This window comes from Adiantum capillus-veneris, chromosome 19 (assembly GCF_014529385.1).
Source record: "Adiantum capillus-veneris isolate H3 chromosome 19, ASM1452938v2, whole genome shotgun sequence".
Lineage (NCBI taxonomy): Eukaryota > Viridiplantae > Streptophyta > Polypodiopsida > Polypodiales > Pteridaceae > Adiantum > Adiantum capillus-veneris.
The window spans coordinates 2,599,412-2,624,965 of NC_140949.1; positions in this window are offsets into that span (position 1 = coordinate 2,599,412).

A 25,554-nucleotide genomic window follows, 5' to 3' on the forward strand; every position below is an offset into this window, starting at 1 on the left:
TGATGTGTCTGAGCTTGTAGAACCGATCCTCTTTGTGGCATGGACTTTATGATGGGTTTGCTTTCAAGGTCCACTACAATTTGAATTTTTTGCAATAGGTGGCCAATGTTGAAGCACTGTGTGAGCTACGTATGATTATTGTTGATAGATTGCTTGCTAAATTTGTCATTGCTTGTTGTTGTAGGCCATTCTTCATTTTGACATTGCTTGCTGAAGATTTGTTGTTGTCCTTGAATGGATGTGCTCTTGATAAGTACAATGGGATATGCAGTTGTAGCTCCCAGTCGTTGTCGGTTAATTTGGGTAGCCATTTCCTTATTGTTGATTTAGAAGAAATATATACAAGATGATGATGATGAGGGTTTCTAGATTAGGGTCTAAAAGCTGGATGACCAAAGGAAAAAACCCGATGGGAAAAAAGTGCCTTTCGTATACACTCTTATTGGAGTTGAGCGATTCCACTTTAAGTACTTGTCATGCAAGGTGAGTGCTTGGGAGAAACTGAGGAAGAGTGCTTAATGCAAGTGCCAATTATGGGACACTCTATATGCATACGAGAAATTTGTTAAACAAAATCATATAGTGTAAGAGATGGAGTTGATGCGTGCTCAAGGAACAAATGTAGCACATGTGACATCAAAGGACATCGCAATAGCTTCCACATTTACAAGAAGGATTTTTGTTGTAGAAGTTTCTCCACTCATACCTCACATGCTTAGTGCGTGAGTGTCTTTTGGACTTCCCCAGACATAATATACATAGACTTTGACTCTTATGCTCACCTATATGAGGATGAGCAACACAACATAATTATGCTCAACTCTTCCAGCTTGAGCAATACCTAGAATAGCTAAGACGCTTAGACCATAGAGAATATTACTTAAAGCTTTGGGACTAACACCTCTCTCAATTAGCGGCTTAGCTGTCCAACTCTGACTTTTATGCCATGTTGTTTAATGGCGACTTGGACTTACCTGTTCAAGGCCAAAAACCCAATTCCATAAGTTCTAAAAATTTAGGCCTTTTCCATTGTGTTGGTCTTTGGATGCCACCATTTTGTCGATTAGGCTGGCATACTTTGGCTCCTCTTGACTTGCTTGTTGTATGTTTTATGAAACAAGTCCTTTAGCTCTTATAGGGATTGATGTAGTTTTTTCTTTATCTCCCATGAGAAGTGATTGTTGATGTGTGTAGGTTCTTTGTGATTGTGTTTCCACTAGCAATTTTGGAACCCGCCTTGTCTTTGGTCCTTGTGTGATCGTCTTTTGCAGTTCCTTCTTTCTTTTGCCTACCTGAGTTGTTTGTTTCTGTTGAAACTTGACTTACTCTTGTGAGAACTTCATTCTTATGGTGAGTAGATCCAAGATGTTACTTTAGGCTTTTTGGCCCAAACATTAGCCTTTCCTTGGAAGTAGCCCTGAGTAGTGATTGATTCATTTGATGCTACCCAATCAATGACCTTTGGTTGTTGAAAAGAACCCATGCTTGATGTTTCCAAATTGGGTCTTTGACTTTAATGTGCTCTTTGGATACCAACACTTGGTTGATTCTCTTCGACTTCTTTTGGAGCCTTTTTTGTGATGGAAACTTGGGTTGATAGAGTTTTTGCTTTGGTTTCCATTGCATTGTTAATGGTGTGGCTCTTGATGTAGAAGATTCACAGGAAGTTTGATGGTGACTTGTTGAAGGTAAAGTTGTCTTTCGAGGTCAATATACTTCAGTGTTTACCTTTACTTTGGGTTGGCGATTTCTTCTCCACATGGATTTGAGGTTTTTCTAAGGATTTTGGTGTTGTTGTTGAAGCTTTTCCTTGTGGTTGAAAGAAGATGTTCCTCCAGCTTTCTGTCAGGATTAGACTCTCTTTGATGTGATGGGAGTCGATTATGTGAAAAGTATCCCTGTACTCTCGAGTACTCAAGTTGAGTACAACTTTTGCCACTCCGAAGCTAGGAATTTCCGTTTTGGAACTTGAATACACTATGTCCTCTAGCTTGGTGATTGGTGGCTTTCCCATCATTATCCATGTTCCATAAGATATTAGATTCTTTATTACATCTAAATCTATGACAGATGAACATGTGACTTTGAGTCCTGTTTCTTCGCATATGCTAAATTTGATCGTCGTAGGATACAGTCGATCATCTTCCTTATGCCTGTTCTTCTCTTGATCTTGTGTTTGTTGAACATTTGACGTTGAACTTAGAAACTTTGCTCCTTCATCTGCTTTCATAGTGCTTTTTCTTGAGTTGGCTTCTTTGAAACAACCTCTGTTGATTCTTTAGGTATGTCAATGATGACATATTCTCCTGGTTGCTCTGCTTCCTTCATTTGCACTATGGTATCATGCTCCATGACATAGCCATCTGTCTGACATTTTCTACTTTCACACTCACAAACCTCGTTAGCTTCCTTCAACACCTTTATTGTAAAAAAGGGAGTTATATCATAGCCACCTTCATCGCAAAATTTGGTGTTGGTCGCCTCATTTACGCAAACATCAAGAGTCACTAGTATTTGATCCCATCTAAAGGGTTCAAACAAATCCTCTAGAAATGGTTCCTTAATATAATCTTCATCTTCTAATGACGCTCTAGGATGCAATCTTCCTTTCTAAGACTCCCATATTTTGATGCCCCACACATCCAAATATGCACTTTGCCTTGCAACCAAGCATATATCTCATTTTTCAGTTCAGTTGTGGAGTGTAATTCTTCCCACGGGGTTTGCTCTACATCTCTATAACTATGATCTTTGACACTTATTTTTGTAGTGAACTCTTTGTGTCTCAAATAGATATAGTCATAGCCCTTGTCTTGTACCATTTTGAGTTGATGCATGAATTCTGCCCAATATGATATCAAAATTTTTGCTCTTGTCAAAATTCATTATGGATATGCTCATACTCAATGCCACACGAGGATACAATGATTTGTTCTAAGATTCCTATCAGTCTCTCCATGTATCCATCCGCTAATTGCAGTTTCATTTGAGTTTTCCTAAGAGCACGCTTTCCCCATTTTTCCCACATTCCTTTGGTTGCAATAGAAATTCTTGCTCCACTTTCTAATATCGCAATTGTCTTTACTCATCTGTACTCAAGTGGTAAGGTGGTGTTTACTTCATCGCCTTCATAGTAATCACCCACCTTATTTTAATGGTATCGGATTTATCTATGGTTTCTTAGGCGAGGTGTCATCCATGTTTTCATATGCAAGTTGGTCGTATGAAGTGATTTTCAACCCCAACTTTTATAGGTGTTTGCCCATTCAACCCCATAGATGAGGTCTAATGTTTAGCAACTTTGAGAGATAAAGTGTGCATGGTATAGGAGAAGACATCAATTTATGCAAGCTCTTGGTATCCATCATTTTTGGTGTGGATTTCCAATGAGAAGGTACCATTCTAACCTACAAATTTGTTTAGAGTCTCCTATGAAAGATGGCAAAGTTTGTAGAGAGTGTGGTTTGCTCTCTTCAAATGCGACAGACCCGACATCCCCATATAGAGATCGTATATCCCCTGGGAAAAAATTGTGATCCATGTTTATCTCAGGGATAGGTGTTGACTGTAAAGTAGCACTATCATCTTTTTGGTTTCTAATCAGTTCCCATAAGGATTGTGGCCACGGTTCTTCTACCTCCGAAATTGGAATCACTGCTTGTGAGCACACCCCATTTGTGGTATTGGCTACTTCCCTTGTATCAAAGGTGGCATAGCTTTCGGCTCTTCCTGGAATCTGTTTGCAACACCTTGGTTCTCCATTTCCTGGATTCTTTTGCGAATTAGCAACTCCGTTTTTGGAGTATCTGGAACATGTGGTTCCATACGATCTTGGGCCGTCTAGATGAGCTTCTTGCACATTTGCAACGTTCTTTTTCATACCCTAGATGAGGATATGTCGGTCATCTATGCTCTTGGGTTTGATTGTGTTTTAGTCTGGCTTCATAGGCCTTCATAATTACTATAGAGTTTAACCGTTTAGTACCCCCTATATAACGTGCGTTCGTGTGGTATTAAAAAACCCCTCTTTTAGCATGTCTAAATGAATAAAATGACCACTTATTTTAGGATTTTTTTTTCAAAATTGAATATGAAAACTCCTTATTTTAATGTATCTTTGTTAAATTACTTAAAACTTTTGCACTTTAAAACCCCTCCTTTTGAACTCACATTATACATTAACATGATTATATAGTGCAACCCCCCGAGATAAATTGCATCTAAAGGTTCAAAGACTTTGTCCACCAAAATTGAACCTCTCAAGTCAAATTTTGACTCTTTATGTCCCTTTGCATTTTTATTGCTTTCTTGCTCTCGTCTAAGGTGTTATTTTGTTTGAGTCAGCTCAATTTCCAAAGTAGCTTTCTCCTGCAGCCTCTTTGCTTTCATTTTGTCTCATTTGGATTTCCATGATTTTCTTCTTGTTCTCACCGATAAGTTTCGATTTCTGTTTGGGGTGGCAATGTAGGTCCTCCTCAACAAATACATTTTTGGAAACTTCTTGAGGTTGAGCTCGAGCTATCACCTTTAAAGGAATTGCAAGCTCTACCTCAAGTCCGCTTGAAGAAGGCATCACTCCTACAAAGTTCATTGCTGCTATCCCCTTGTAGTCTGGATTCTTAGCATAGTGTTGAAGTAGATGGTCTCTCCCATAACCGTCCAAGAATGCAAATAATTCTATTTGTTGACCCTTGTTTGGACAACCTCGTGCCTAGTGGTCACCTCCACATTCATAGCATGGACCTTCTTGTTTCATAGCTGGTGATCTAGCCCATGGTTGCTCTTGCCTTGCGAGGATGTTCTTTGAACCATACTCTTGATCGGCTATGAAGATGAAAGTATTTGCATCCATGGAGTATTGGTTTTTCACGGGTTGTGGCAAATGCGTTGACTGAGTGTAGTTGACTACTACTCTATCATCATTCATAAGAGGTGGTTGTTGGTCTAGCATTTGTTGTGGCTTTGTTTTAGTGCTACACCATGGAGTGGGATGATCCCCTCCACAAGTAATACATCTCCTCAAATGTGGTTGGTGTACAATCGGGTCTGTATGTAGACTTGATTAACTCTTCTAATCACCTCTTTGACTACTTGATCAAACGTCTGCACCATAGGAGGTTGAACATCTTGATTTGCTATAGTTTAACTCTTAGGAGAAGAGGTACTACTAGTCACACTTCTACGTCATACGTCACCTCTCCATAGGCCTTGCAATTATCAACTAGATATAGAGCTTCTCTAGTGACTTGCTCAAACGTCACACATCCTTTCAAATGTAGGTCCTTTATGAGAGTTTCTTAAGCCCTCTATGAAGAGAACATATAATCTCTCATCTTGCGGTAGCTCTTTCGCAGGACACCTCTCTATGTATTGTTTGAAGTGAAGTAGAGCTTCCTTCACTTTTTCATTCTTTTGTCTATTTTAAAGGGTAGATTTTAGACACCGTGTTGTGTTTGATTCCCCTTATTGAGAACTCCTCTACAAACTCTTGTAAGAGTTGTGCTATGTTTGGGAAATTATCTCTGTCTAGAGGTATTACACCAACTCATGGCTGTTCCTTCCAATGTCAACCCGAATCCCTCACACTGAGTATGGAAATCTGCAATTTGTTGAGCCCTCAAAACTTGTTTGAAGAGTGAGACATGAGCATATGGATCCTCTGATCCATCATATTTTGTTTTAACACATTGAGCCACTTGATATGGTAATAATCATTGTGGTCCAGTTACACAATCTATCTAGCTCGTGGTCTCTTGCAAATTTGAATCTCTCTCTCTCCTCTCGTCTTGGAGAAAATCCCGGTGGAATCCTCTTTGATACGTGATCTGACACTGTTTTTGGGTGAAAGTAAGTAGAGATTGGGGTACTCTTGTACGCATATCTCTCTAGGTCAATTGGATTGACAAGCTTGTACTCTCTTCCATACTTATCTACCATCAAAACTTGCACTCCGTGGGAATCTATATACGTGAATGCATAGAGGTTCTTATGGGTGTTCAACTCTCTAGCATAGGGTTCTACAGACTTGTAGAAGATATGTTGATTCCCGTTTGTGAATGTATATAAGCCCTCATGAGCATAATCCATTAGAACTCTCATAGATTATTTGGTTCTAATGAATCTCACATTTGGTTTGTTGATTAGAGAATGCCTCTCCTCTAGGTATTCTTCGGTTCTTACTCTCGAAGGCATTGCAACATGTTTCTTCCGTTTTTCATGTCTCCGAGTGGAGTAGAAAACCCTGGTGGTAGATGATTTATCATGGTTAAGGCTCACTCAAAACTCTCAAAGTAGTCTCTAACAAGCCCACTTTGGCTTAGTACAACTTATCCCTTTTTCCCCCTACTGAGGTCTCTCAGAAGTCAGGACTTTGTGATTCTTTGGTCTCTGGAAACGAGTTCTGGGTATGAAAGCTTGAAAAATTTACCTGAATCAATTTGGAGTTGTCTATCAAAAGTTAGAGCAATTTTAGTGAACTGCACTTGAAACATCACTCAAGACAGTGTCAGGACCATCTCAAAGGAACTTTGGCTTGTATCCTAGTCTCCAAAAGGTATTTTTAGCTCAAACTTGAGATTTGGGATGTCCTCAAGTATGTTTACAAGATCATCAAGTCAGATACTCCCACTATGTTGAGGTACATGGATCGCGATCCATGTTCCTCTGTCAAATTGTTTTCTCCAAATTTTGACAGTATGTAGACAAGGTCATATGCAGGTTCTGTACCAATTTTCATCAAAATTTGAGGTTGAGGTACATGGATCGTGATCCATGTTCAACCACATCTGGACTTGATCTCTTAGGATGTTATTATTGACTATGTTCACAAGCTAAATCTCAAATCTTTTTGAATTTGGACTTGGTTTGATAGGTCAAATTGCCAACACTAGGTTTGCACTGTGGTTTTTTGTCTTTCACCTGTTTTGCTTCCTTTTGATCCAAATTTTTTTCCAAAATTTGACTTGGGCACATGATTTTGTATGTATGCACTACTGATCTGGAAAGTTCTAGGTCAAGATGTCACTATGGGCACATGGATCGTGATCCATGCTTAGAGCCCAAATTGACTTTTCTTCTTACCATCAAAATTGGTATGAATAGTAGATGCTATGGTATCAATTTTTTTGAAAATGGACCTTTGGATTGAAAATTAGGTCAATTCTGGCACTTTGTTAGAGTACTTGGCAGTTCTAGGCTTTTGGTTTGGTTTTTGATATCCAAATTCTGTTGAAATCACTAGACTCCCTTTGATGTGCTCTAGCTATAGTACAGGTTTAGTATCAGTCTATGACAAAGAAACATGGATCGCGATCCATATACCTCTGTGTCAGATAGTAATGAAACTTGGCACACAGCTTGCCATTGGTCTCCTGATCCCTATTTAGGGTTTTCACCTTGAACTGTTTTTGCCCTTTTGACCCACTTTTTTAACTTTTTTTTATAATGCTTCTTTGGGGACTTTTGTTCACAATGGTCTCTGCTACAAGCTAGAAAATTTTTTGTCCCAAAGTACCTCAAGGGTACATGGATCGCAATCCATGTTCCATCACTTTTGGACTTGATCTTTGGTGTGCTAATAGCTTATGATCTTTGTAGCTACTCTGGAATCAGGATTTACATAGAGCATTACTACACTAGCTCGAAAAATTAATAGAGTACAAATGTGGTGGCCGGCTACGTGTCGGGCTAGGTGGGTGCATGTTTGATTAGTAATCTAATAACCACACACCAAGAACATCTATCAAGATCTCATGCACAAGGATGATTGGTTCGTACCCTTGAACAAACAGTGGAAAAAGCAATGGTCGAAAGGGCTTTGGTCATGATGAACATTTGGGGGTCACAATTTCCCCAGTATATGAAGATGTTTCTATGGAAGGTGCTTTGGGGCCCCTTGCCAACGGCGGGCTTCAAGATTTAGGCACATGGCATAGGATCAGGTAGGTGCTCAGGGTGTTGAGGGGCTAGCAAAGACCTCACACACCTTTTCATGGACTACCCTACTATTAGAGGAATGGTGGGGAAGATGTGCAAGAAGATTTAAAGAATGTGGAAGATAGGTTTCTTCAAGAAGGATCTGTGTCTAGGGGGCAAACAATTTCAAAGTCCTGTCCTTCTTGTTTCTACCCAAATTGTTAGATTTTGCTTATTTTATGATATTTGGAAGGTCAGGAACAATTGCATCTTTGATAACGACCCGGTTCTCGGGCTATCTTCTCAACGATTATACAAGAAAGTGAGGAGTTTATAGATGTGATACGTAAAAGTCATAACTCAGACAATTGGATCAGGGTAACCCATGCCATTCTCGCAAGCCCTTATAGTTTGCTAGCTTGAATCCGATGTAATCTCAGTACCTCAAGGCTCAACATGAGCTTGAGGTTGGTCTGTAATTCTCTCTATGACATTCTAATACAATCACTTTTTGAAACAAAAGAAAGATACCCAAAACCTTTGTTATGTTTGAAAAGAATGAGCTCCACGGGAAGGTTGGCATTCTTGCTAGCACAACCTTCTCCAATCGTGCTAGGGTATCACTATGCACAAGAGTTGAGAGAGAAAATCTAAGATGGAGTGATTGATAACTCTTCAATTTACCATTTTCAAGAGTCAATTTAGACAAAATTCATGCTAATTTATACATCTTACAATCTTCGGCACACCTACTAGGTCCAAATTCTAATTTGCCATATTCGATTCCAAAGGAAACTCTCAAGTTTAAAGCAAAAGGGATTGTAGCCCATTCTTGCATGGCTCCATGCCCCGCCCTCTTGGTCTGTACTCTTTGTTAGGAAATAGGGTGTAGCTTAGTAGAAGATTACTTAATGGAGAGAGATAATTTTCACACACAAGAGATTAGAGAGAGAGAGAGAGAGAGAGAGAGAGGACACACGATATACATGGTTCACCCAATGTGGGCTACACCCACCCTGGGAAAGCAACCATTCGGTGGCTTTAGTACTTGAAAACAAGAAGTAGATTACAAAGGGGTTATACCCTTTTGGAGCTACTCCCTTGCTTCACTCTCACCACCTCACACCCACCTTGTTGCATCAACTTCACACTGTACGACAATGCTTCACAATCCATTTTGTGTGTAGAAGAGGCCCTCTTTTATAGGCCAAAAGGGCTACCCTCTCTCATAAAAGGCAGCCATATGTAGCCGCCTTGTGTAGACAAGTCCAAATTGAACCCTCCAATCCGCCCATGTGTGGCCGCCCTTGAGAAGACAAGTCCACCTTTGAAATTGGCCACTGGACATTGAATTTGGGCATCGTCCATTGGCCATTGACTTTCGACCACTGGCCACTGGCCATTGACTACAGGCCACCGGCCAACAGACCAAACGATTGGCCGTTTCCCGACCACTTTTTGTCCGCAGACTCGGCCATAATATTTCAGCAAAAAGAAGATTTTGACGGCTATGAAAATTTGGTTTCCGGCGAGTGATTTTTCTTCACACACGATGGATTCTCCTCATAATGGGGGCCTTACAAATGTGTGTTTTTAACACAAAAAGTTACAAGGGGTAAATCAGGCTCCATACTTAACAATCTCCCACTTGGAGATTGATCTCCAAACCAAAGTTGTGACTGCTTTCCATCCTTGCTTCTTATCTTTGAATATCGATTGAAGATAAGAAAAAACTCAACTTCTCCTTGTTGGCCACCTTTGTAAACAAGTCTGCAGTATTTTCACTTCTATGCACCTTTCCTAGCTTTAGTTGTCCCTCTTCCAAAAGAGTGCGTATGAAATGACATCTCACCTCAATGTGCTTTGTCCTTGAATGAAAGGCTGAGTTCTTTGCAAGATGGATAGAACTTTGGCTATAAATGTACGAGACATTCATAAGAGGTGGTTGTTGGTCTAGCATTTGCTGTGGCTTTGTTTTAGTGCTACACCATGGAGTGAGATGATCCCCTCCACAAGTAATACATCTCCTCAAATGTGGTTGTTGTACAATCGGGTCTGTATGTAGACTTGATTAACTCTTCTAATCACCTCTTTGACTACTTGATCAAACGTCTGCACCATAGGAAGTTGAACATCTTGCTTTGTTATGGTTTCACTCTTTGGAGGAGAGGCACTACTAGTCACACTTCTACGTCATACGTCACCTCTCCATAGGCCTTGCAATTATCAACTAGATATAGAGCTTCTCTAGTGACTTGCTCAAACATCACACATCCTTTCAAATGTAGGTCCTTTATGAGACTTCCTTAGACCCTCTATGAAGAGAACATATAATCTCTCATCTTGCGGTAGCTCTCTCGCAGGACACCTCTCTATGTATTGTTTGAAGTGAAGTAGAGCTTCCTTCACTTTTTCATTCTTTTGTCTGTTTTAAAGGGTAGATTTTAGACACCGTGTTGTGTTTGATTCCCCTTATTGAGAACTCCTCTACAAACTCTTGTAAGAGTTGTGCTATGTTTGGGAAATTATCTCTGTCTAGAGGTATTACACCAACTCATGGCTGTTCCTTCCAATGTCAACCCGAATCCCTCACACTGAGTATGGAAATCTGCAATTTGTTGAGCCCTCAAAACTTGTTTGAAGAGTGAGACATGAGCATATGGATCCTCTGATCCATCATATTTTGTTTTAACACATTGAGCCACTTGATATGGTAATAATCATTGTGGTCCAGTTACACAATCTATCTAGCTCGTGGTCTCTTGCAAATTTGAATCTCTCTCTCTCCTCTCGTCTTGGAGAAAATCCCGGTGGAATCCTCTTTGATACGTGATCTGACACTGTTTTTGGGTGAAAGTAAGTAGAGATTGGGGTACTCTTGTACGCATATCTCTCTAGGTCAATTGGATTGATAAGCTTGTACTCTCTTCCATACTTATCTACCATCAAAACTTGCACTCCGTGGGAATCTATATACGTGAATGCATAGAGGTTCTTATGGGTGTTCAACTCTCTAGCATAGGGTTCTACAGACTTGTAGAAGATATGTTGATTCCCGTTTGTGAATGTATATAAGCCCTCATGAGCATAATCCATTAGAACTCTCATAGATTATTTGGTTCTAATGAATCTCACATTTGGTTTGTTGATTAGAGAATGCCTCTCCTCTAGGTATTCTTCGGTTCTTACTCTCGAAGGCATTGCAACATGTTTCTTCCGTTTTTCATGTCTCCGAGTGGAGTAGAAAACCCTGGTGGTAGATGATTTATCATGGTTAAGGCTCACTCAAAACTCTCAAAGTAGTCTCTAACAAGCCCACTTTGGCTTAGTACAACTTATCCCTTTTTCCCCCTACTGAGGTCTCTCAGAAGTCAGGACTTTGTGATTCTTTGGTCTCTGGAAACGAGTTCTGGGTATGAAAGCTTGAAAAATTTACCTGAATCAATTTGGAGTTGTCTATCAAAAGTTAGAGCAATTTTAGTGAACTGCACTTGAAACATCACTCAAGACAGTGTCAGGACCATCTCAAAGGAACTTTGGCTTGTATCCTAGTCTCCAAAAGGTATTTTTAGCTCAAACTTGAGATTTGGGATGTCCTCAAGTATGTTTACAAGATCATCAAGTCAGATACTCCCACTATGTTGAGGTACATGGATCGCGATCCATGTTCCTCTGTCAAATTGTTTTCTCCAAATTTTGACAGTATGTAGACAAGGTCATATGCAGGTTCTGTACCAATTTTCATCAAAATTTGAGGTTGAGGTACATGGATCGTGATCCATGTTCAACCACATCTGGACTTGATCTCTTAGGATGTTATTATTGACTATGTTCACAAGCTAAATCTCAAATCTTTTTGAATTTGGACTTGGTTTGATAGGTCAAATTGCCAACACTAGGTTTGCACTGTGGTTTTTTGTCTTTCACCTGTTTTGCTTCCTTTTGATCCAAATTTTTTTCCAAAATTTGACTTGGGCACATGATTTTGTATGTATGCACTACTGATCTGGAAAGTTCTAGGTCAAGATGTCACTATGGGCACATGGATCGTGATCCATGCTTAGAGCCCAAATTGACTTTTCTTCTTACCATCAAAATTGGTATGAATAGTAGATGCTATGGTATCAATTTTTTTGAAAATGGACCTTTGGATTGAAAATTAGGTCAATTCTGGCACTTTGTTAGAGTACTTGGCAGTTCTAGGCTTTTGGTTTGGTTTTTGATATCCAAATTCTGTTGAAATCACTAGACTCCCTTTGATGTGCTCTAGCTATAGTACAGGTTTAGTATCAGTCTATGACAAAGAAACATGAATCGCGATCCATATACCTTTGTGTCAGATAGTAATGAAACTTGGCACACAGCTTGCCATTGGTCTCCTGATCCCTATTTAGGGTTTTCACCTTGAACTGTTTTTGCCCTTTTGACCCACTTTTTAAACTTTTTTTTATAATGCTTCTTTGGGGACTTTTGTTCACAATGGTCTCTGCTACAAGCTAGAATTTTTTTTGTCCAAAAGTACCTCAAGGGTACATGGATCACAATCCATGTTCCACCACTTTTGGACTTGATCTTTGGTGTGCTAATAGCTTATGATCTTTGTAGCTACTCTGGAATCAGGATTTACATAGAGCATTACTACACTAGCTCGAAAAATTAATAGAGTACAAATGTGGTGGCCGGCTACATGTCGGGCTAGGTGGGTGCATGTTTGATTAGTAATCTAATAACCACACACCAAGAACATCTATCAAGATCTCATGCACAAGGATGATTGGTTCGTACCCTTGAACAAACAGTGGAAAAAGCAATGGTCGAAAGGGCTTTGGTCATGATGAACATTTGGGGGTCACAATTTCCCCAGTATATGAAGATGTTTCTATGGAAGGTTCTTTGGGGGCCCTTGCCAACGGCGGGCTTCAAGATTTAGGCACATGGCATAGGATCAGGTAGGTGCTCAGGGTGTTGAGGGGCTAGCAAAGACCTCACACACCTTTTCATGGACTACCCTACTATTAGAGGAATGGTGGGGAAGATGTGCAAGAAGATTTAAAGAATGTGGAAGATAGGTTTCTTCAAGAAGGATCTGTGTCTAGGGGGCAAACAATTTCAAAGTCCTGTCCTTTTTGTTTCTACCCAAATTGTTAGATTTTGCTTATTTTATGATATTTGGAAGGTCAGGAACTATTGCATCTTTGATAACGACCCTTCTCGGGCTATCTTCTCAGCGATTATACAAGAAAGTGAGGAGTTTATAGATTGCAAGCTGATAGCACACAAGTAACTCCTTTGGCAACCACCAAAGATCCCTTTGAGATATTGCACCGTTTGTTTCCAAATGCAATGTTATGACCTTCATCGTCCAATTGTCCTATAGATATCAAATTCTTGCAAAGAGAAGGAATATGCCTAACATCTTTAAGCTTCCATTCATTTCTGTTAGCAGTTTTGACATAAACTGTACCTTTGCCAACAATTTTACAAGCTTCATCATCTCCCAACTATACATACCCAAAATTACATTTGGTGTAATCTTGGAAATGTTGCTTAGTTGGTGTCACAAGGAATGAAGCTCCAGAATCTACTGTCCAAGAATTAGACACATTGTCTAATGAGAGAATTAGAGAATCTTGCTCTACTTTACTTGCCACATTGGTGTTCGATGTTGGCTTGTTATCTTGAGACTCCGAATCCTTGTTCTTCTTGGACCAGCAATCCTTCTCTACATGGCCCTTCTCGCTGCAGTTCCAACATTCAAGGACTGACTTTGTGCATGACTTTCTCCGTCTTGAGCAATCACGACCCTTTTGGTTTTTGAACCTCTCCTTAGGCCTTCCTCTCATTTCCACTGACAGTGCAGTACTTGCTGATTCATCTGTGCTTCTCCTTTGCATTTACTCGCTTAGGAGAACACCCACAACATCATCAAACTTAAGAGTATTTGTGCCAAAGATAGAGTTACTTACAGCCATCACAAGGTTGTCCCAACTATCCGGTAGAGACGATAGTATAAGGAGAGCTCGCACTTCATCATCAAAATTGATTTTCACCGATTGAAGTTGACTTATGTTGGTGTTAAAGTCATTTAGGTGTTCTGCAACTAAACCATTCTCTGCCATCTTTAGATTGAACAAGCGCTTCATGAGAAATACCTTATTGGATGCCGATGGTTTCCAGTAGAGGCCGTCAAGTGACTTCATCAAGTCCTCCATGGTCTTCATCTCCAAAACATTGAAGGCCACCGCTGATGCTAAGATTAATCGAATTGTTCCTAGTGCCTTTCGGTCAAGGACAATCCATGCTTCATCTGCCATTGTTGCAGGCTTCTTTGCAAGACCACCTAGTGGAAAATAGAGGTCCTTTTGGTAGAGATAGTCTTCAATCTGCATCTTCCAATGCTGGTAATATTTGATGTTGAAATTCTCGATCTTGAGCTTTCCTTCCTCCGCCATTATTCTCGCTCAATTCAAGGAATCCTTTCCTTGAGATACTTTAGCTATGAGCAAACCTTGCTCTGATACCAGTTGTTAGGAAATAGGGCGTAGTTTAGTAGATAATTGAGTAGATTACTGAATGGAGAGCGATAATTTTCACACACAAGAGATTATAGAGTAGAGAGAGAGAGAGAGAGAGAGAGAGAGTACACAATATACATGGTTCATCCAATGTGGGCTACGTCCATGGGAAAAGCAGCCACTCAATGGCTTTAGTACTTCAAAACAAGAAGTAGATTACAAAGGGATAAGCATAGAAAATAATGAAACAATTTAATATTCTTTTTTGTTCCTTAAATAAAAGGACTCTTTACTAATATCTCATATCATGAGATTGAATTTATATTGTATATTAATTCGTTCTCTAAAAGCTTTTGTCAAGCATGCCAAAAAATGAATACACTTTTGGACTTTTGGAGAATAGCATTTAAAAGGCTAGGATCCATTCACAAGACTTTAAGCTCCATAGGGACACTTGTCAAACAAGCAAATTTGAACGATCTTGGTCTCTTGGGTACTAAAGCCTTTAAATGCCAATACTGCCAAGAGAAACCCCTTCCTTATGATGTATAGTTGGGATATACCTCTCTCAAAATCAAGTCAATGTAAAGACAACCTGGTGTAGGAAGGCTTGCTTAAAAACAGTTTCAACCTTTCAATCATGCATACAATTCTCTCTTCCGAGTTACGCCCATATCATCATGGACCATTTTCTTTTGTGAATGCAAATATAGGTTTTAAAGCATAGCTTTGGCCATTTTCATATGATTAGTGTCACGTGGATAGGGATTTCATTAACGTGACAAAAAATACACTAAAAAGGGGAAAATGGGAACATGCTTGTTGGGATAAAGACGCTACGCCTTTTGCCTGGGTTGGACGTCCAATGTCTACTGTCCGCCCACATGTGTACATACCCTTATTCTTCATATAGAAGGAATAAGGAGCACCTCACTCACTACTTCCTAAGGCTGCTCCACCCACATCATGTGCTCTCTCTCTCTCTCTCTCTCTCTCTCTCTCTCTCTCTCTCTCTCTCTCTCTCTCTCTCTCTCTCTCTCTCTCTCTCTCTCTCTCTCTCTCTCTCTCTCTCTCTTCTCACTCTCCGCACACGCACCGCATTCGTGCACTCACAATTGGTATTAGAGCTACGACTTGACGATGACGAGGAGCACGAAAACTTTGAGAGCTTCAAGGCGATAGCTGCTCGCTCTCGACCATGGAGAGATCAAGAAAGCTTGAAAGCTTTGTGAGAATGTAATGGGAGCTTTTGAGCTCTATTGACAGTGATGTATGCTCTTGTGGAAACTCAGAAAGTAGTGTGGAAGATTGTGTGTAAGTGAAGGTGCTGCCCTAAAAACTGTGTGCTCAGCAACATTGTTTTTAGATTCATTTTTCTCCTTGTAGAGGACATATCTCAATATTCTACCCACTCAACCCATTCTTTTTTACGTGCTCTACAACTTTGTAGAAGAAAATCTTTTACAAATTCGTCACCGTTTTGTTGATATTCAGCTCAGACTGATTGTTTACAAAAATTGCAAGTTTTTTGTTTTTGCACAATGTGCAAGTTTGATGCACTTTTGGAAGCACGACGGATGCTCCAAGTGGGTGGATAAATTCTGAGCTAAGGATGCAATTTAAGTTTGTGTAGAGCTTGTGGTTTGAGGGTTTTTGGTAGATTTGGGCAAAGAGTCACAGAGGCGTTCATACACCATCGAAGCGGTCTCTTAAGAGACACAATCTTTGGAGCACACAAGTGGAGTTTTTTTTCACAGGTTTGCACAGGATACTTTGGGAGTGATTTTGTGCTTGGATTTATGGTCTTTGCGGATGGTGTGCATATGGTGATGGCGCATGGCTGATGACCATTGTACATGCGTTTTGGCGAGCACTTTCAAGTGCCGGTGAGCTCTCTTGAGAGCATTGTTTTTGCATTGATCAAGTTTCCAGATTGCAACTCTTTTGGTGCTTGCTTATGCGCAATCACTCCGTGGATGTATGTTGAGTACGGATTGCCATTGTATGTAAAAGTGTGGAGCCATTTTGGCATTTCTACTCATTGGCATTGAGTAGTGTTATGGTTTAAGGTAGAGATTGTACTTGAGTTTTTGCTCAATTTTCAGAAAAAAGTCTACCGGATTTTTTCCAAATTCTTGCCATGGTTTATGCGTGTCCGTAGTTTGCGTTCTTATTAATTAGTGGTCGAGTTTACTCTCACTCTAGCAGTTATCTGCAGTTTTTTGGCTTGCAGTTTACGTTGAGTTTTTGATTCATTTTGCAAAGGAAATTCTGTTCGTTTTTCCCCATCTTCTCACCATAAAATTTTGTTGTGTTATGCCATCTTGTACAGTGGTCGATATATTCCCACTTTTGAGTGTTTACTCTCTCTTTGACAGGGTTTGTCAGCTTGGACACAACTTAGTGTTCTTGTACCCACTCTTGTAGGAGTGAGGATTTGCATATGCTTGTGTGGCTACAGACTTTACCATTCACATGTTTCATAGGTTTTTTGCAGAAAGTTTCTCTTGTGCGATGCGTTTTGAGCTAGTTTGCTCTCTACTTGCGTATATGGTTATGCGCTTTACGCTCGGTTGAGCAATTTGTCCCAGTTTATGCTTGCAGGCAGATAGAAAATTGTGGAGCTATTTTATGCATATGTGAGCATTGGTTTTGATGCATTTGGTCATGGTTTTCATGATCTTGTAGTGGTCGAGTGATCTCCCACTTTGTTTCCATTTTGACGTTCACTTATGGCAGCAGTCATGTGTGACAGTGAGAGACAGTGGTCTCGTTTTTGCTGATACATACGATGTTGGCATTGTGGTCACACAGGACACATTACATGCCATTTTTTCACGTGTATGAGACAACATTGAAGATCTATGCATGATGCACATGAGGTTTTGACACATGCTAGAGTAGTAGCTTCATATGCCAGTGACGGTTGTGATATCCCCAACCCACCAATACCCAAAATTGGGATGGGGTCCTTGACAGGTCTCTAGGCCTATTAAAATTCAGAGTCTCTAAGTAAGAAGGGTCCAAGGAATAGACCTCTACCATTGAAAATGGCTTGGGTCTATGCCCTAGAAGAAGACCTAGTCTTGTCTCACAGTGGAAACGGGACAACATCTTAAAAATCCAAAATTGTTTTTAGCCCTATAACTTTCACAATTTGGACTAAGGTATTCTCAACCAGCATTTTTTCCCCTAATAGATGTGAGGGCACATCCGTTGGTGAGCTAATCTTCCAATTAGAGAAGTACTCTATATGTTTTTAGTGTGCGGAAATGGATAGATACCTAACTAATCAGGTCCACCTATCCATGATTGAGAATGTTAGTCAATCCCCACTTACCACCCCGCACTCATACATGATTCTTTTGTTTCCAAATTACTACCAATAGTGTTTTAACATTTAAAAGAATGTATTCATTTTTAACTTTTTGTCACAGTAATTCATTAAGACAAGTCATGGAAATCAGCATTGAAAAAAATCTTTTTTTTAAAATACATCTTTAGACTTAAGACAAGGTACGGTCACTTATAATATATATTGACAACTCTCACACGTACTCCACTTGACTCAAGCACACCTATACATGGGTGAACAAAGAGTACCCTTCCTTATTTATAAATAGAGTGGAAACCCATCACCCAAAGTTCGGGGTGCCCTTATGCCAAACCAGTCGCCCATACAACCAGGCGGTTCTCCTAGGATAAAAATGGTATCCTAAGTTGTATCCACAAACATACACATGTAGGAGGTACAGACTCCACGTACATGGAGAAAACCAACTCATCCATGGCTGACAAGCCATCATTACTCATCACTTGAAGTGAAAATATTCCAAGGAATCAGAGGTGTCTTGATACAAGTTGTCTTAAGGATGACCAATCATTCTTTCCTAAGTCATCTAGCCTTATCCCAAACAATTCCTTCATAATTTACAAACAAGTGCACTTTGATTTCTTGGAAGATGTCTTCCATTTCAGCCAGTTTTACTTTTCCTAATTCCTTACTCCGTCTTTACGTATGCAATGTTATTATTTAAAGAAAATTCTTGAATTATTTAAACTTAATTATAACGAAGGGCCACCTAGGACTGGTCGGGCATTTGTTACAGTGCCAAGGCCTGAATTCTTTGATCAGTAGGCCTACTACTAGGCTTGGCCTTGTCGTCGTGCAACGCTCTAGCTCTTTTAGGAATACTACCCTCATCATCAGATTGAGGATTGGCTTGAGCCTTTTTTGGTCCATGACTTCTTATCCTTATAAAAAAGGACGTCTATTTATTATGTAAATCATCCAAAAATTTAACCTTCGTATTCAATCAAATGCCTCTTTTTAACCCAATTAAAATTAAATTTGTACTACTAGATGATAATTTCTTGACCTAGTAGGTTCTTATTTGCTTATATGGGTAAGATAATTTTATCATAGCTTCCTTAAGGGGTTTCTAAGCTCTTTTAATTTTCTTATAAATTTCTACATCTTTGTTCTATTTTCTCCATCTTTATTAAGCTTGAAATCTCCTTAATTTTTACTTAATATCTATTATACTCATTATCTCTTAAAGATTGAATTTTATCGGCTTCATATCAATGGTTTATACTTCTAGTATTTTTCCTAGAGACTTTGAACATTAATTTCTATTTATCCTAATTAATTTTTAGATTAAAAATAGGATTTTGGATCAATTTTAATTACTTAAACTAATAACTAATTATATTATAATTAACACAATTAGATAACAATATTTTCTAACTTTGATAACTACTTTGTAATCATACAAGTTAGTTATCTAATTTCTCTCTTTTATTTTCAACTAAAATTAGTCTTTTTTGGCTTGGTTAAATAACTAGATTAACTTTCTAAACATAAGCTAATTATCATGGCTTACTTATGATGTATATTAATTTGATAAATATATTATAATTATCTAACTTGATTAACTAGTTTCCTCCTTTTATTTTTAGCTAAAATCAATCTGTTTTGGTTTAATTAAATATTTAGATTAACTTTTTGACCATAAGCTAATTATCATGCATACTTATGATGTATAATGACTCTGATAAATATCTTATAATTATCTAACTTGATTAGCTAATTTTTTCCTTTTATTTTTAGCTAAAATTAATCTGTTTTGACTTAATCAAATAGCTAGATTATCTTTTTGACCATAAGATAATTATCACAACCTACTTATAATGTATACTAACTTTGATAAATATCTTGTAATTATCTAACTTGATTAGCTATTTTTTCCTCTTTATGTTTAGCTAAAATCAATCTATTTTTGCTTAACTAAATATCTAGATTATCTTTTTGATTATAAGATAGCTTACTTATGATATATACTAACTCTCGTAAATATCTTATAATTATCTAACTTGATTAGCTAATTTCCTCCTTCTATTTTCATTATAAATCAGTTTGTTTTGGCTCAATTAAACACTTAGACTAATTCTTTGTTAATGACATGATAATTATGTGTTCCTTACACTATTTCCTAATTGTGATGATTAACTTGGAAATTTTTGAGGTAATTAAGTAGGTTTTCCATTAGTTTTTTTGTTAAAAATAAATAGTTTTATCTAATTAATTACAAAAACTAATCAAAAAATTATAATATAATTTTTCTAACTTCTTAACAAAAATCAAGCTCTAATAATTATCCTGTATTAACCTAAGCTTCATTAGTATTATTATCCTTATTCAAGACAAAATATTAATTTCAACTTTAATATGATTTAATAATTAATTATATTAATATCCCTAATCTTAATCTAAGTAATCAACAAAATATTAAGAGTTAAGAGACTAATTTATAAGAAAGTTAAGGGGTTTAATATTCTTAATTAATTAGATTAATTAAGAAATTAGAGGTAAATTAGCATAGTTTTACTAATTAAAAAGGGATTAGGCTAATTATCACTAATAATCAGCTAGATTTTTTTCTCCCTAGTGATATTTGAGTAGAATTTCTCTCTATGTGAGAGAGAAATGGTTAGGTCTCCTAGTCTAACTCATTTGTGAAGCGGTAGGGCCTATTTATAGTTTTTCTGGCACACATAGGCTCTCTCTGGCTAATTCTAGCAGATCCTTGCAGCTCCAGCAACCCCCATCCTCAATATGGCACCATCTACTACTCATTCAATGCCTGGAAGCTCTTGCTATCTCCTCCCACAGCCTGCGTGATTTAAAAATCAACCATGCTAATTTCCTAGGCTATTTTTTACTATTTTCATAAATATATGGAAAAAGATGTGGGAGGCCTTAGTAAAAGTTTACGCTTAAATGATTACTTCAACCATCCAATTTTTCTTAGCAAATTAATTGAGATTGAATCTTCCAGAGAGACTAGAGGGGTCAGTTTTTGTCCGAACTTAATTTTGAAAATTTATAGCTTTGGGTTTGCCGTGCTTAAGATTTCAAAAATGCCATTTTTTGTTTGTATGTCCAATGCTTTCTCCTAAAGCTTTGAGGTCATCTCTCTACACCTAGAAAGGTGGAGAACTTACAACGGTGATGTCACATTTTCCTTTAGCATTCCTCCTGATTACATGTCTTTGACCAGTGACACTTGTCCATGTTAGTTTCTAGATGAGGATGTTGTTTTCCATGTCACAGCACATCATGACTGGTTTAGCACCTTCTCTAGTGGGAGATATGGTTGTCTTCTACTTTCATTGTTATGGATTTCTCCGAGCATCCGATTTAATTTGAGATGATCTTAGGGCGTTCCATTAATGAGGGAAAAAAAATGGTACATGATTGGTCCAAAAACCACGTCTACTTACAGTTCCAAGACTCTATCATTCGAGTTCATCTTTTAAGTGGTCGAACGCATCCTTTAGGGAATAAATTTATCATTGACAATTGATCGAACACCACAATTCACTCGGCCCCATTGCAGTATTGTTACACATGTAATGAAGACACAGATATTGGGGGAGACGCTCCTTATAGGATACTCTACCCGGAATGGTTGAGTCAGACAACGTTGATTGGGTACACCTAGTAGCAACTATAGATACATGGGGAACTAGAGTTCTAGCTTTGGCATGGCAGAAGATGTACTCAACTTGAGTACCGGAGAGTATAAGGATACTTTCCACATAATCGACTCCCATCACATCAAAGAGAGTCTGATCCTGACAAAAAGCTGGAGGAACATCTTCTTTCAATCAGAAGAAAAATCTTCAGCAACAACACCATCAAAAACCCCAAAAGCACCTCAAGTCAATGCAAAAAAGGAGCAACCAAGCATTGCAAAAAAAGGTAAAGCTAAGGTAAATATTGAAGTATATCAACCTCGCAAGATGACTTTACCTTCAATGATCCTACATCAAACTTCCTGCGAAGCCTCTACATCAAGATCCAAACCATCAACAATGCAATGGAAACCAAAGCAGAAAGTTATCAAAGCAAGTTTTCATCACATCAAAGCATTAGGAAGAAGCCGAAGAATGTCAACCAAGTGCTAGTATCCAAAGAGCACATCCAAGTTAAAGATCTAGTTTGGATACATGAACCACAAGTACAACCACAACAACAAAAGGTGACAGGGTGGGTAGCATCAAATGAGTCAATCATTTCTCAGGGCTACTTCTAAGGAAACGCTAATGTTTGGGCCAAAAAGGCTAAAGTAACAGCCTTGGGTCTACTCACCTCAAGAAAGAAGTTCTACAAGGAGAAAACTGATCTATCAACAGAAGACAAACAACTCAAATAGGAGAAAGAAAAACCACAAAAGGCAGAAGAAAAGACCTTCCAAGCAAGAAATACGGCAAGTATGGGTGCCGAAGTCAGACCTTAGTGAAGCTACCCAACACAAACAGGTGAATCAATGGATGATTCCAGTTAAGCTACTCGAAGCACAAGGATTTTATGAAGGTAATACTCAAATATGGTTACCAAAAATTGTAGCACAATTTGAACTACCAAGAGAAATCATGCAGCACAAGCTTCTACCCAAAGGCAAGCAATGATGACTAACAGCCAGCAAAAGCCAATTACAACCAAGGCTGCTGCAATCTACAGATGGATACCTCGTCATCAACTACAGAATCAGGGCTTCTACAATAAAAAAAATCAGTTATGGATATTGAAGCCTAGTGTCCATCAAGTCATCAAGAAAAAGAAGCAAATGCAAAAGACAATCACACACGGACCAAAGACAAGGTGAGTTCCAAAATGGCTTGTGGAAACTCAATCACAGAGAACCCACCCATCTCAACAACCGCTTCTCATGCAAGATAAAGCAAAGGCTACATCAGTCTCTACAAGAGTTAAGGGACTTGTTCCACAAAGTAGTGACAATATACAACAAGCAAGTCAAGAGGATCCAAAATATGCCAGCCTACTCAACAGAATGGTGGCATCCAAAGACCAAAACAATGGAAAAGGCCTAAATTTTCAAAACTTATGAAATTGGGTTTCTGGCCTTGAACAGGTAAGTACATGGCATAAAAGTCAGAGTCGGGCAGCTAAGCCACTAAATGAGCGAGGCGTTAGTCCCAAATCTTCATGTAATATTTTTTTGTGGTCTAAACGTCGTAGTTACTCTAGGTACTGCTCAAGATGGGAGAGTTCAGTATAATTACGTTGTGTCATTCATGCTGGTATAGGTGAGCATAAGAGTCGTAATCATTATAGTAAAGGAGGAAGTCTTGAAGCACCCATCAACTCCATCTCTTACACTACATGCTTTTGTTCGAAAACTTCTCATAAGCATATAGAGTGTCCCATATTTGGCACTTGCATTAGGCACTCTTCCTTTGTTTCTCCCAAGCACTCACCTTGCATGACAGGTACTTCAAGACCAAATGCTCAACTCCAATAAGAGCGTATACCAAAGGAACTTTTTTCCACTTGGTTTTTTCCCTTTGGTCATCCAGGTTTTAAGACCCTAATCTAGAAACCCTCATCAACTTCTTGTACCTATTCCTTCTACATCAACAATAAGAAAATGGCTACCCAAATCGATCGACAACGACTTGGAGCAAAAATTGCAGATCTACATATTCTTATCAAGAGAATCTTTTGTCTCCAAGGTTGACAGCAATGCTCCATCAAACAATGGCAAGTCAAAGAATGGCCTAAACGACAAGCAATGAAAAATTCAGCAAGCGAGCTATCCACAACAACCATATGTAGCTCACACAGTGCTTTAACATTGGCTACCTATTATGGAAACTCAAATTGCAGTGGACCTTGAAAGTAAATCCATCATAAAGTCCATGCCCCAAAGAGGATCAGTTCTACAAGCTCAGACACGTCAACATCCACCTTTACGACGGCTAAGATTGGCAACAAAAAGGCGAATGCACAACAATAAGAAAAGTTGCTTCAAAAATCAAAGATCAAATCACGTATCAACAACATGGCATATATGAATCACTCAAGGAAGGGGAGAGTGTCATCAACGACAAAGCACTTCCCAAGCTAAAGACCAACCTTGAAGATAAAGCTAAAGACAACCCTATGAGAAGACTGCACAAGGTCGTGTCAAGGGACAACACAAATTAGGAAGGAGGGAATGTTTGAAGAAAAATTGATTGGGCGTCCACCTGGCTGAAAACGTATCCGGACACCACATTTGTACTCTATGAATTGTCCAAGCTAGTGTAATGATACTCTATGTAAATCCTAATTCTAGAATAGCAGGTCAATTCGCTGAGTTGTAATGATGTCATGATAATTGTAAAGGTCCATGTGAGCTGACCACTGGCCATTTAGAATGCCCTACGTATAAAGGTCAATAAATTTAATGTGAAAGAAGGCTTATCTTTAGAGGAAGAAAGAGCTCTGTTGTACGTATGCTCAAGCTACGAAGCTACTCCAACTTGTAATCAGCTTATATAATGATTGGGTAATTAGATTTCATTTCCAAAACTTGCATTGTGTTCCTCTCTCCTTGCTCTTTCAATTAAGTGTAAGCATTGTCAGTTTTGTTGTGGGACTTAATTACAAATTTGAGTACTTAAATCACTATTTTTAGTCATTTTGACCATAGCAGAGTGTTCTTAGACTATAGGACAACATTTTTGGCATATTCTATTGTAAATTTTAGGACCTTTTTCATGATGGATCACGATTTTGGTACCTTGTCAGATTGCGACCAGACTTGCTAGGATAGTGCCCCTAGGTGTCCTAGACCTCCTCTTAAAGTTTCGTTGCATTTTGAGTCCATTCGAGTGCCAAAATGGCGTGATGACCTAGAGTTGTGAGAAAGGACATGGGCAAATTTCCTTGATCATTGAGTTTTGGTTTACTTGTAGGGTTGTTGTGTTTGCTTGTTTAGGTTCACTTCTTGAGATTGACGATCTCAAAGAGTCTCTGTGCCCCATCCGAATCACTTTCCTAAGTATTGACATTATGTTAGTGCCAGAAAGCTATGCTGCAGACACGGCGACCCGCTAACATTGGCAGTGTTGCTAGGGATATGATTCTTAGATGGTGACTAACATAATGTCAATACTCAGGGAAGTGACTCGGATGGGGCACGGAGACTCTTTGAGATCTTCAATCTCAAGAAGTGAACCTACAAAAGCAAACACACCAACTCTACAAGAAAACCAACACTCAATGATCAGGGAAATCTTCCTATGTCCTTTCTCAGAGCTCTAGGTCATCACGCCGTTTTGGCACTCGAATGGACTCAAAATGCAACAAAACTTTAGCAGGAGGTCTAGGACACCTAAGGGCACTATCCTAGCAAGTCTAGTCGAAATCCAATAAGGTACCAAAATCACAATCCATCATGAAAAAGGTCCTGAAAACTGCAAGAGAACATGCCAGAAATGTCGTCCTATGGTCTAAGAACACTCTCCTATGGTCAAAACGACTAAAAACAATGATTTAAGCACCAAATCTGCAATTAAGGCTCACTAACACGTAATCGCGAACCACAACAAAACTGACAATGCTTACACTTAAATGAAAGAGCAAAAAGAGAGGAACACAATGCAAGTTTTTTATTTGAAAATAGATTACCCAATCATTAGCTGCAATGATTAGAAGTTGGAGCTTTGTAGTCGCTGGAGCGTACGTGCAACAGAGCTCTCTGTTCTCTAAAGATAAGCCTCCTTTCACATTAAGTTCATTGACCTTTATACCTAGGGCATTCTAACTGGC